Here is a 15,000-nt window from a genome sequence, read left to right on the forward strand (position 1 = left end):
GTGAAGAAAATAAGGAAAATCTATTTCCTCCTGTTTTTTTTTTTTTTTTCTTTCCTGATTGCGAGTGTTGCGTGAGGAATGGAGCAACAAATACACGACATAAGGTAAGGAAATTATTTGATGTTGGCGAGAAGTTTTGAGTGAAGTATTAGGATAAATTTTTTGTTAATGGATGTTTACTGATTTTTTTTTTTTCTAGGATTGAAGTAGTAATAGTTGTAGTAGTAGTAGCAGTAGTAGTATTGTTGTTATTATTATTATTATTGTTGTTGTTGTTGTTGTTGTTGTTGTTGTTGTTGTCGTTTGTTATTGTTATCATCTTCATAAGTTTTGATGTGTTTTGTGATGACCTGTTATTCGTTCCTCTTGCAAATTGATAGCAGGATCAGAGAAGGAATGGCTAGGCTATGGTTCAGTAAAGTTCACAGCACATCTTGTTAATTCTGAGTAATTTGTTTAGTGATATATTAAGATACGTCGAGGAGGATCAAAGAAAGTAATGTTAGGCTATGGGTCGGCAAGGTTAGCAGCACATCTCATTAGTGTGGCCAAGGACTGTCTGTGTAGTGAGGAGTGAGGTCTGGCCACTCAATGGTAAATTTTTGTTGTCGCCGCAGAGGGAAACATTACTCCTGCTCGCATAAGTTTACCATTACTCGCACCTTTTGAGAGCTGATTCTTAAATTACGATGCCCACTACCTTCACTGCTCAAGATATGGATGCAGAAATAACAGATTTATGAATTAAGTTTAAGTTTGACAGAATGAGCATAATATTTACCAGGATTCCCTTCAGCAACTAAAGCTGTTGTTACAATCACCCAAAAAGGTGATAACCGTCCCTTGGCAGCCTAGCGCCCTGAACCACTCACTTGTTCCTCACAGGAAATGTACTTGTCAGGAGCATGAAAGCTTCCCACGGAGAGAAAGGGCGGCGGGGGGAGGAGTTAGAGAGGAGAGGGTGGGGGGACCAGGGGAGGCCGTGTGTGTGTGTGTGTGTGTGTGTGTGTGTGTGTGTGTGTGTGTGTGCTTAATGAATTGTAGATATGAAAAGAGATAATGCACGTTATAATTATATTATTATTACTATTATTATTATTATTATTATTATTATTATTATTATTGTTATTATTATTATTATTATTACTATTATATTTTTATTTCAGTAATTGTTATACTAATAAATGGACAAAACCTGTACAAAATTTCACGTGCTGACGCCTCTCTCTCTCTCTCTCTCTCTCTCTCTCTCTCTCTCTCTCTCTCTCTCTCTCTCTCTCTCTCTCTCTCTCTCTCTCTCTCTGTCTCTCCCTTGCCAGAGATGTATAAGAAGGAGAGATAGAATGGGAAGCAATAAAAGGAGGGAGAAAGAGGAGTAGGGTAGATGATGTCACAGACCGCTACTGTATTTATAATTATCATTTCTGTTATCAATAACCTGTCCTGCACACACACACACACACACACACACACACACACACACACACACACACACACACACACACACACACACACACACACACTGTAGCTAAGATGGTAAATTTGTAAGGGGTGGTCTGCTAGGCGATGACTTTCAACAATTTTTATCACTCCCTGGTTCTCTGGGCTAAATCGTTCTCGTGCTGCAGAGTGGACAGGTGTAGTGGTGTGTTGTGGTGGTGGTGGTGCAGCACGTGTGCCAGTCACTACGCAACACCGGGGAGGGTTTCCACAGGCGGCTCCAGACCCAAGGAATCCCCAACGCTCTGAAGCTTTAATCTCATCTACTACTATTTTCACGCCATGACTGATACTCCCACAAGTCTACAAGACTTGATTTTATCTTATGATAGTGGATGTGAATGTTCACATTAAAATCGGCAGCAGTAATTCTTGTTAAACTTGTGCGACATGAACACAGTTAGGGAAATACAGTGTTCAAATATATCTTCTTTACCGTTAGCTGCGTTGAGGTTCCCATGGTCCAGTGGATAGCGTAGCAGTCTTGGAAACGTTAAGTGTTGACCGCCAGTGTTCAAATCCCACTAGTTACGTAAAAAAGATATATGAAATCTTACCTGATAATAAAAAGATATTATTCACATTGTAATAAACAGAATTTCTTCTTTAATATACGAGTCTATTAACGTGAACATAAGATGCGGAAATAGATCAACTTTGCAAATATTAAGTTGGGCCCTCGTGCCCCAGTGGGTAGAGTGATCAACTTTAAAATTAGCATCCACTCCACCACAATGTGTGCTTACGAAACACACAGTATGGTGATGGAGCTGCCAGGGGAGCTACCCTCCCCGCCCCTTCTCCCACACTGGGAAACTACATGGACCACCAAACTAACGCATAGGCCTGGATAGGTTAGCATATAGGATAGGATAGTGTCAGTTTAGTGGTCCACGTATTTCCCAGTGTCAGGAGGAGGAGTAGGAGGAGGCAGCAGCACCCCCACCAGCAGAGGAAGAAGCAGCACCAGCACCAGCAGCAGAGGAAGAAGCAGCAGGACCACCACCACCACCAGAAGAGGAAGAAGAAGCACCACCACCAACAGAAGAGGAAGAAGCAGCACTACCACCACCAGAAGAGGAAAAAGAAGCACCACCACCACCATCAGAAGAGGAAGAAGAAGCAGTACCACCACCACCAGCAGAGGAAGAAGAAGAGCACCACCACCAGAAGAGGAAGAAGAAGCACCACCACCACCACCAGCAGAGGAAGAAGAAGCAGCACCACCACCACCAGAAGAGGAAGAAGCAGCACCACCACCACCACCAGAAGAGGAAGAAGAAGCACCACCACCACCACCAGCAGAGGAAGAAGAAGAGCACCGCCACCAGAAGAGGAAGAAGAAGCACCACCACCACCACCAGCAGAGGAAGAAGAAGCAGCATCACCACCACCACCACCAGAGGAAGAAGAAGAGCACCGCCACCAGCAACACCAGAGGAAGAGGAAGAGCACCACCACCAGAAGAGAAAGAAGCAGCACCACCACCACCACCACCAGAGGAAGAAGAAGAGCACCGCCACCAGCAGCACCAGAGGAAGAGGAAGAGCACCACCACCAGAAGAGAAAGAAGCAGCAGCACCACCACCACCACCAGAAGAGAAAGAAGCAGCAGCACCACCACCACCACCACCAGAGGAAGAAGAAGAGCACCGCCACCAGAAGAGGAAGAAGCAGCATCACCACCACCACCACCAGAGGAAGAAGAGCACCGCCACCAGCAGCACCAGAGGAAGAGGAAGAGCACCACCACCAGAAGAGAAAGAAGAAGCATCACCACCACCACCACCACCACCAGAGGAAGAAGAAGAGCACCACCACCAGCAGAGGAAGAAGAAGCATCACCACCACCACCACCACCACCACCAGCAGAGGAAGAAGAAGAAGCATCACCACCACCACCAGCAGAGGAAGAAGAAGAAGCATCACCACCACCACCACCAGCAGCAGCAGAGGAAGAAGAAGAAGCAGCAGCACCACCACCACCACCACCAGCAGCAGAGGAAGAAGAAGAAGCAGCAGCACCACCACCACCACCAGCAGCAGAGGAAGAAGAAGAAGCAGCACCACCACCACCACCACCACCACCAGCAGAGGAAGAAGAAGAAGCATCACCACCACCACCACCACCAGCAGCACAGGAAGAAGAAGAAGCAGCACCACCACCACCAACACCACCACCAGCAGAGGAAGAAGAAGAAGCAGCACCACCACCAGCAGCAGAGGAAGAAGAAGAAGCAGCACCACCACCACCACCACCACCACCAGCAGAGGAAGAAGAAGAAGCAGCACCACCACCACCACCACCACCACCAGCAGAGGAAGAAGAAGAAGCAGCACCACCACCACCACCACCACCACCACCACCAGCAGAGGAAGAAGAAGAAGCAGCACCACCACCAGCAGCAGAGGAAGAAGAAGAAGCAGCACCACCACCACCACCACCACCAGCAGAGGAAGAAGAAGAAGCATCACCACCACCACCACCACCACCACCAGCAGAGGAAGAAGAAGCAGCACCACCACCAGCAGCAGCAGAGGAAGAAGAAGAAGCAGCACCACCACCACCACCAGCAGCAGAGGAAGAAGAAGAAGCAGCACCACCACCACCACCACCACCACCAGCAGAGGAAGAAGAAGAAGCATCACCACCACCACCACCACCACCAGCAGAGGAAGAAGAAGCAGCAGCACCACCACCACCACCACCAGCAGCAGAAGAAGAAGAAGCAGCAGCACTACCACCACCACCACCACCACCAGAAGTAGAAGAAGCAGCACCACCACCATCAGAGGAAGAAGAAGAAGCAGCACTACCACCACCAGCAGCAGAGGAAGAAGAAGCACCACCACCACCACCACCAGCAGAGGAAGAAGAAGCAGCACCACCACCACCACCACCAGCAGAGGAAGAAGAAGAAGCAGCACTACCACCACCACCACCAGCAGCAGAGGAAGAAGCAGCACCACCACCAGCAGAGGAAGAAGAAGCAGCAGCACCACCACCACCACCACCACCACCACCACCACCATCAGAGGAAGAAGAAGAAGCAGCACCACCACCATCAGAGGAAGAAGAAGAAGCAGCACCACCACCATCAGAGGAAGAAGAAGCAGCGCCACCACTACCACCACCATCAGAGGAAGAAGAAGAAGCAGCACCACCACCACCACCAGCAGAGGAAGAAGAAGCACCACCACCAGCAGAAGAGGAAGAAGCAGCACCACCACCACCACCATCAGAGGAAGAAGAAGCAGCACCACCACCACCACCACCAGCAGAGGAAGAAGAAGAAGCAGCACCACCACCACCACCATCAGAGGAAGAAGAAGCACCGCCACCACCACCAGCAAAAGAGGAAGAAGCACCACCACCACCACCACCACCAGAAGAAGAATAAGCACCCCCACCACCTCCACCAGCAAAGAAAGAAGAAGCAGCATTACCACCACCAGCAGAGGAAGAGGAATAAGAAGAATCAGCAACACCACCACCACCACCACCAGAGGAAGAAGAAGAAGAAGAAGAAGAAGAAGCAGCATCACCAGCAGAGGAAGAAGGAAGCACCACCTCAACCAGCAAAAGAAGAAGCACCACCACCACCACCACCACCAGTGGAAGAAAAGGAAGCAGAAGCCCTAGCAGAAGAAGAAGAAGAAGCAACACCACCACCAGCAGAGGGAGAAGAAAAAGCAGCACCAGCAACAGGGAAAGAAGCAGCACCACCACCAGCAGAGGAAGAAGAAGCATCACCACCAAAAGCAGAGGGAGAAGCACCACCACCTCCAACAGAGGAAGATCAAAGAGAAAGAAGCAGCACCACCACCACCACCATCACTAGCAAAGGAAGAGGAAGAAGCACCACCACCACCAGCAGTTGGAGAAGCAGAAAAGGAGGAGAAGCACCACCACCAGCAGACGAAGAAGAAGCGGCACCACCACCACCACCACTACCAGCAGAGGAAGAAGAAGCGCCACCACCACCACCCGCAGAGGAAGAAGCACCACCGATCTCATGAGCCCTGACAACTTCAAGCACCACCAAACTGACAGAGTTAAGCAGGTCAGGGATAAGAAAACAACGTCAGGATAGGCTAGAATAGGTTAGGATAGGATAGGATAGGTTAGGATAGGATAGGATAGGATAGGATAGGGTCAGTTTGGTGCTCCATGTAGTTGCCAAGGTCAGGAGGACGGGGAAGAAGAGCATCACCACTATCAGCAGACGAAAAAGAAGCAGCACCATCACCAGCAGTAGAGTAAGAAGAAGCACCACCACCACCACCACCACCAGAAGAGGAAGAAGAAGAAGCAACACCACCACCAACAGACGAAAAAGGAAAAACAGCACCATTACCAGCAGATTCTGGGCTTGTTCCTCCCTCTCCTCCACCCTCTGACTACTTCATGCCACGTATTAAAATTCTTCGTAATGATGTTTTCCATGCCCTCGCTGGTCTAAACCCTCGGAAGGCTTATGGTCCTGATGGGGTCCCTCCTATTGTTCTCCGAAATTGTGCCTCCGTGCTTGCTCCTTGCCTAGTCAAACTCTTTCAGCTCTGTCTGTCAACATCTACCTTTCCTTCTTGCTGGAAGTTTGCCTACATTCAACCTGTTCCTAAAAAGGGTGACCGCTCTAATTCCTCAAACTACCGTCCTATTGCTTTAATTTCCTGCTTATCTAAAGTTTTTGAATCTATCCTCAACAGGAAGATTCTTAAACATCTATCACTTCACAACCTTCTATCTGATCGCCAGTATGGGTTCCGTCAAGGCCGCTCTACTGGTGATCTTCTGGCTTTCCTTACTGAGTCTTGGTCATCCTCTTTTAGAGACTTTGGTGAAACTTTTGCTGTTGCCTTGGACATATCAAAAGCCTTTGATAGAGTCTGGCACAAAGCTTTGATTTCCAAACTACCCTCCTACGGTTTCTATCCTTCTCTCTGTAACTTCATCTCAAGTTTCCTTTCTGACCGTTCTATTGCTGCTGTGGTAGACGGTCACTGTTCTTCTCCTAAATCTATTAACAGTGGTGTTCCTCAGGGTTCTGTCCTGTCACCCACTCTCTTCTTATTATTCATTAATGATCTTCTAAACCAAACTTCTTGTCCTATCCACTCCTATGCTGATGATACCACCCTGCACTTTTCCACGTCTTTTCATAGACGTCCAACCCTTCAGGAGGTAAACATATCACGCAGGGAAGCCACAGAACGCCTGACTTCTGATCTTTCTAAAATTTCTGATCGGGGCAGAGCAAACTTGGTATTGTTCAATGCCTCAAAAACTCAATTCCTCCATCTATCAACTCGACACAATCTTCCAGACAACTATCCCCTCTTCTTCAATGACACTCAACTGTCCCCCTCTTCTACACTGAACATCCTCGGTCTGTCCTTTACTTATAATCTGAACTGGAAACTTCACATCTCATCTCTAGCTAAAACAGCTTCTATGAAGTTAGGTGTTCTAAGACGTCTCCGCCAGTTTTTCTCACCCCCCCCCAGCTGCTAACTCTGTACAAGGGCCTTATCCGTCCATGTATGGAGTATGCTTCACATGTCTGGGGGGGTTCCACTCATACTGCTCTTCTAGACAGGGTGGAATCAAAAGCTTTTCGTTTCATCAACTCCTCTCCTCTAACTGACTGTCTTCAGCCCCTCTCTCACCGCCGCAATGTTGCATATCTAGCTGTCTTCTACCGCTATTTTCATGCCAACTGCTCTTCTGATCTTGCTAACTGCATGCCTCCCCTCCTTCCGCGGCCTCGCTGCACAAGACTTTCTTCTTTCTCTCACCCCTATTCTGTCCACCTCTCTAACGCAAGAGTTAACCAGTATTCTCAATCATTCATCCCTTTCTCTGGTAAACTCTGGAACTCCCTGCCTTCTTCTGTATTTCCACCTTCCTATGACTTGAATTCCTTCAAGAGGGAGGTTTCAAAACACTTATCCACCAATTGGAAGAAGCACCACCACCATCACCAGCAGAGGAAGAAGAAGCAGCACCACCACCACCACCAGCAGAGGAAGAAGAAGCAGCACCACCACCACCACCAGCAGCAGAGGAAGAAGAAGCAGCACCACCACCACCACCAGCAGAGGAAGAAGCAGCACCACCACCACCACCAGCAGAGGAAGAAGAAGCAGCACCACCACCAGCAGCAGCAGCAGAGGAAGAAGAAGCAGCACCACCACCACCACCAGCAGAGGAAGAAGCAGCACCACCACCACCAGCAGCAGCAGAGGAAGAAGAAGCAGCACCACCACCACCAGCAGCAGCAGCAGAGGAAGAAGAAGCAGCACCACCACCACCAGCAGCAGCAGAGGAAGAAGAAGCAGCACCACCACCACCAGCAGCAGCAGCAGAGGAAGAAGAAGCAGCACCACCACCACCACCACCAGCAGCAGAGGAAGAAGAAGCAGCACCACCACCACCAGCAGCAGAGGAAGAAGAAGCAGCACCACCACCACCACCAGCAGCAGCAGAGGAAGAAGAAGCAGCACCACCACCACCACCAGCAGAGGAAGAAGAAGCACCAGCACCACCAGCAGTGAAAGAAGCACCAGCACCACCAGCAGTGAAAGAAGCACCAGCACCACCAGCAATGAAAGAAGCAACACCACCAGCAGCAGAGGAGGAAGCACCACCAGCACCACCAGCAGAGTAGGAAGCACCACCACCACCACCAGCAGAGGAGGAAGCACCAGCACCACCAGCAGAGGAGGAAGCACCACCACCACCAGCAGAGGAGGAAGCACCACCAGCACCACCAGCAGAGGAGGAAGCACCACCAGCACCACCAGCAGAGGAGGAAGCACCACCACCACCAGCAGAGGAGGAAGCACCACCAGCACCACCAGCAGAGGAGGAAGCACCACCAGCACCACCAGCAGAGGAGGAAGCACCACCAGCACCACCAGCAGAGGAGGAAGCACCACCAGCACCACCAGCAGAGGAGGAAGCACCACCAGCACCACCAGCAGAGGAGGAAGCACCACCAGCACCACCAGCAGAGGAGGAAGCACCACCAGCACCACCAGCAGAGGAGGAAGCACCACCAGCACCACCAACAGAGGAGGAAGCACCACCAGCACCACCAGCAGAGGAGGAAGCACCACCACCACCAGCAGAGGAGGAAGCACCACCACCACCAACAGAGGACGAAGCACCACCAGCACCACCAGCAGAGGAGGAAGCACCACCACCACCAGCAGAGGAGGAAGCACCACCAGCACCACCAGCAGAGGAGGAAGCACCACCAGCACCACCAGCAGAGGAGGAAGCACCACCAGCACCACCAGCAGAGGAGGAAGCACCACCAGCAGAGGAGGAAGCACCACCACCACCAACAGAGGAGGAAGCACCACCAGCACCACCAGCAGAGGAGGAAGCACCACCACCACCACCAGCAGAGGAGGAAGCACCATCAGCACCACCAGCAGAGGAGGAAGCACCACCACCACCAGCAGAGGAGAAAGCACCAGCACCACCAGCAGAGGAGGAAGCACCAGCAGCAGCAGCAGCAGCGGAGGAGGCTACTACTTCCTCTTAGCGGCTTTTTCTCCTTGCTCATCAATAAATCTCTCGTGAAGAACAAGTGAATGATTTAAGTGAATGGCATTTTCTGCCAAGAGACAGAACAAGCACCAACACCACCTTGCTTTTTGCAGTAGTATGTACTAGTAGTAGGTAGTAGGTAGTAGTAGTAGTAGCAGTAGTAGTCTCTTCGAGCTGTATTTTAGGACTGGTAAAATGCAATGAAGTGTAAGATCACTCTTCATTAGTACTCAGTCACAGTGCCTTGTATCCATTCGTCTGCTACATAACCTGCCACATGAAAATCCCAGCACAGTACCAATGACACAGACCTCAGATACATTATGAATTCATCACACAAATTAAGAAGGAACTTCCGAGTCTGCTAAAGAGTTACCGCACCCGTCATGCTCCTCAGGAACTATTTCAACAGTACATCGATGAGTATGATCAAGGTCCCATCTAGACAATATATATGCACATAAAAAGCTGCGTCAATGGTGAAATTGCTGTTTATTTCTTTTATTTTATATATATATATATATATATATATATATATATAAATATATATATATATATATATATATATATATATATATATATATATATATATATATATATATATATATATATATATATATATATATATATAAATGAAAGAAATAAACAGCAATTTCACCATTGACGCAGCTTTTTATGTGCCTATATATTGTCTAGATGGGACCTTGATCATACTCCTCGATGTACTGTTGAAATAGTTCCTGAGGAGCATATATATATATATATATATATATATATATATATATATATATATATATATATATATATATATATATATATATATATATATATATATATATATATATATATATATATACATACATATATATATATATATATATATATATATATATATATATATATATATATATATATATATATATATATATATATATATATATATATATATATATATATATATATGGTACACGGAGGTGAAGTAGTTTTGGAAGCGTTAGTAAGGGTTTCGTGTTGGTCATAGAGTTAGTAAGAGTTACTGTGTGTTTCAGTCAAGTGATTTTATTGTAGATTCATGTGAAAATAGAAGAAAATCAAATGAAATAAAAAGATAATGATAAAATGGAATCATATTGCCTTAATAAAATAAAACCATAAAATAAAAAGAAAATAATAAATTAAAAATAAGGATAAAATAATAATAAAAAAAATAGATAAACAGAAACAAACTGTAAATTAATAAGTGAATAAGCAAGTAGGTACTGAAAGCTTAAATAACACATGAAGACTTACAGATTATTGCAGTGAATCATATACAAGCACACCATCCTTGGCATGCACCTATACCTTGTCAGTTGTATTCAGGTGTGTGTGTGTGTGTGTGTGTGTGTGTGTGTGTGTGTGTGAGGAGATGAGGTTATATAGATGAGGTGGATCATGAGGAAGATGAGACTGTAAGATACAAGATTATAGGATGTGTGGTTATACAGGTGAGGTTGCATGGGGGAAGAGGATCCTTGCTCTCTCTCTCTCTCTCTCTCTCTCTCTCTCTCTCTCTCTCTCTCTCTCTCTCTCTCTCTCTCTCTCTCTCTCTCTCTTCACAATCTCTCCACTTCTCAATATCCCTCCTTCACTCTCTCCCACCCTCACTACCCTCTTCTCCACCCCCAGCCACCCCTCCTCCTTCATCCTTCCTCCACCTTCACCCCCTCCTCCTTCAGCCCCTCCGTCAGAGTGGCACAACCCCTGATCGCGTGTGATGGAGGGGCGCCGCAGTGACCACGCCGTGACGCGCCACGCCCCGCCCAGCGCCCACCACTCGAATTAAAGAAACGGCAGAGATTAGCTGAACCACAATCACCTAAAACAATACGGCATCATAATTGGCGTGTTGGAGAGAGAGAGAGAGAGAGAGAGAGAGAGAGAGAGAGAGAAAGGGAGAGGCAAGGGATAGACTGACCGACTGGGTGAGCTTTGTGTGTGTCTGTGTGTGTGTGTGTGGACAGAGACCGACCCCCGAGGCCTCAGATCACTGCTTCACGAGTGCTTCATGAGACACGCTTGCACTAGGGGCGATTATTTCACCTGCTAACCTGCTATTTTGGACTGTATTGTGTGGTCGTTGGTTATGGTGGCTGTGGGTGCCCCCCTCCTCCCCCTCTCCCCCTCCTCCTGCTGGTGTATCATTTAGCCGCGATCTGTGAGCCCTCTAATGACGAATCCGCGGATATGGAGGGACTGTGCGCTTCCCAGAACACATCGTCACTCTCACATCTCCACGCACGCCGCCTCGCCCGCCCCAGCAGCGGAGTGAGCGATCCTAGTGGGGCGCCCCGTAGCCTGCCCGCCCGACTGTAATTGACGATTCTGAAGGGGACGAAATGTGTAATTGGAACCTAAGCGGCGACCAGCGTAATGGGGTCCCCGTGGCGGCTATTGGGAGGGAGAGAGAGAGAGAGAAAGAGAGAGGGACACGCCCACCAACAAAAAGGGGAGAAGAGAGAGAGAGAGAGAGAGAGAGATGATAATGATAATAAAAAAAAAAAACTGACAAACTGAGCAATATTCTAATTCCTTCAACTCACACACCGGCATGAATTAACTTACCCAGCATCTCCTCCCAGTACAGGCATGTGTTTCTAGGGCACCTGGGCACAGGTAGTAAGTGGGACAGGTAGGACAGGAGGACTTAACCTTTACCTTCCTTCACGTGTCCTATTCCGTGGCCTTCTCTTCCCCCTTCTCCTCCTCTTCCTCCTCCTCCTCCTCCTCCTGCGGGCGGTTAATCCCAGCGCTGTCAACATTCCTACCGAGTTAAAGATATAATTTCATCTTCATGAAGGGACAGAGATGAAGGGATCGCTGGGAGAGGAGGGGGAGTACTGGGGGATGCTGGGGAGGGTGGGTATAGATGTACGAGTGTTTTGTGTGTCTCGTCAGCGTCTGCGTCAGGAGGACATCCGGGAGTGAGGGGAGGTGGCGGGATGTGTCCAGGCTTATGTATGGGAAATGGTCTTGAATGTGACAGAGTTGTGGTTTTTGTTGTTTATATTGTTGTTTGTGTTTATTCTTATGTATTGGTAGTGTTTTTTAAATGTTTTGTTGTTTGTTTGTGTGTGTGTGTGTGTGTGTGTGTGTGTGTGTGTGTGTGTGTGTGTGTGTGTGTTGTTTTTGTTGCTTATAATTGTTTGTGTGTGTTTTTTTTCATTCATTCATATTTGTTTATATTTTTACTTGTGTCTTTATCATTTCTTTTATTCTGGTTTTGTTTATTTTTTATTCATTCGCATGTGTTTGTATTTTTAATTGAACGTTATTTATTTTCTTTGTTTATTTTCTATTCACATGTTTATAATTTTACTTGTGTGTTTATTCTTTGTTTTATTTTGTTTTATTTGTTTAGTTTTTGTGTTTTAATGAAAGGAGATACGAAAAAGAATAAATAGCCGGTATGATTGCTTCTTATTTTTATTTGTTTGTTTGTTTGTTTGTGACTGTAAGATGCTCTTAGTTTGGCCTCTGAGAAATTCATTTTATGCAATAATTCTGCCTGTCGCTAGTTTTATTGGTTTGTTTGTTTGTTTGGTTAGTCAGACAGGCAATCAGTCGTTTGGTTAGTCAGTCAGTCAGCCAGTCAGTCAATCAAATAGTCTAATTAGTTATTCAGCCAGTCAAGCAATGAGTCAGTCAGTTAGTTGGTTAGGTTAGTTAGCCAGTCATTCAGTCAGTCAGTTAGTTGGTTAGCTAGCCAGTCAATCATTCAGTCAGTTAGCCGGTTAGTTAGCTAGCCAGTCAGTCAGTCAGATAGTTGGTTAGTTAAGCACTTAATCAGTCATTCATTTCATTCGCCAATCAGTACTCATACAGTCAGCCACTCAACCAACCAATCACTCACTACATTCAATTAATCCATCACTTAGTCAATAACTCAATCAATTACTTAGTCAGTCACTCAACCAATCACTCAGTCAATCAATTAATAACTCAATAACTCAATCACCTACCCAACTTTCCTCCATGTGTGTGTGTGTTCGAGTCATGACAAACACAACAATTAATGAACACTCCCATAACTCCCACTCCCACCATAAGGCTCTGCTGAAGATTGATGTAAATTACCTGACCAAGCCCCAGGTATAATTACTGCTGGCTGAGGGAATATTAGTGAGGGCCTTGTGTCGTGAAACTTGAGCACCACCCAAGCCAACGCCACACTGGAGGGAGTGTCCGGATTAATTGCCTGGAGAGAGAGAAAAGAAAAAGCGGAGGGGGGGGGAAGGAAGAAGGACTGAAAAAAAGAGGGAGTCGGGTGAAGGAAGAATGAAAGAAGATAGGAAAAGCAAGAAAAGAGACAGGAAAAGGAGACGAGAGAGAAAAAAAAGAAAAGGAAGAAAGGGAATGAAGAAAGAATGAAGAAAAGGTCAAAAAAACAAAAATAGGGGAACGGACGGAGTAGGAATGAAGGAGAACAGAAAAAGGAAAAGAAGGAAAGTAGGAAAAGAAAAAGAGGGGATAGGAGGAACAGAAGAAAAATAGAGAAAGGAAATAAAAAATAGGAAGAATGATGGAAAATAAAATAGAAAGTACGAGGAAAAGAAGGCAAGTGGAAAAGAAGAGAGAAGAGGAAGAAAAGAGAAAATAAAAAAAATGAAGACAGAGGGGTAGGAGGAAAAAATGAGAATGGAAAAAGGAAAAGAAGATAAAAGGAAAGAAAGAACAGAATATAACGTAGGAGGAAAAGAAGGAAAGTAGAGAAGGGGAAAAAAAAGAGTGTAGGAGGAAAGGAGGAAAAAAAGTAGAAAATAAGAAGAAAAAGAGTATGTGGGTAGTAATAATTAAAGGGTTGGGTTGAAGTTTTTTTTTTTTTTTAAGAATTTGCAAATAAGGAAAGTGATAATGAGTTTTGTTTATGTATTCATTGTTTTTTTTCATTATTATTATTATTTACGTGCATATTTATTTCTTCATTTATTTGATTCTGCTTACCTTACTCATGTATCTGTCAATTTATCTATTTGTTTGTTTTATTTGCTTATTTGTTTATTTATTTACTTATTTGTTATTTAACTTTTCACTTCTTTATCTTCCTTTTTCTTTTTTATCTAAAGAGTAAAATTTAAAGTATTATGAAAGGTTATGGATGTACTTGTAGTAGTAGTAGTGGTAGTAGTAGTAGTAGTGGTGGTGGTGGTGGTAGCAGAAGTAGTAGAAACAACAAAAATAGTAGTAAAAGAAAAAATAACAGCAGTAGTAGTCGTAGTAATTGTAATAGTAGAAGAATTAGAAGAGTAATAATAGTAGTGACAAGTAACAGTAGTAGTTTCTCACACCAGTAGTAGGGAAAGACGATAGTCCCAAGAATAGTAGAGATAACACTCCTAACAGCCCACTTGTGACTGGTGGCAGCGGAGGTAATAGTAGTAGTAGTAGCAGTGGTGGTGGTGGTGGTGGTGGAGGCTTGGAGGGGCAATAGAGGCTGGGATAATAGTAGTGGTGGTGGTGGTGGTGGTGGTGGTGGTGGATCAGCATCATTTAAAGTAATCACACCCTATCCACCCTTGTCCCTCCCTGACGAACCTGCCTTGTTCTCACACTTCTTTTAGGGTGAGGAGGAGGAGAAGGAGGAGGTATCGTACAGCACAGGGTGACGGAGTAGGGTGACAGGAAGGACAGGGGTGATAGAGTGGTGGTATATACAGAGGTGACGGTAACAGGGGTGGATGAGGGTGACAGGAAGGGCAGGTAGTGATAATGTTATGTAGAGGTGATGGTACACACGCCCATATTCTGAAACGCTTTGCTCTCTCACTAGGACTATTTTCAAAGGCCCGAGAGATGCCTTGCCATTTTTTTCAAGAGTGTTCCCCTGGTTAATAATGAGGAAATCTTGTTAATCTGTCACTAGAGCCATAAAAACGCCCTTAAAATCCCGCGTAACTTCA

This window comes from Scylla paramamosain, chromosome 22 (genome assembly GCF_035594125.1).
Source record: "Scylla paramamosain isolate STU-SP2022 chromosome 22, ASM3559412v1, whole genome shotgun sequence".
In the NCBI taxonomy this organism is placed as follows: domain Eukaryota; kingdom Metazoa; phylum Arthropoda; class Malacostraca; order Decapoda; family Portunidae; genus Scylla; species Scylla paramamosain.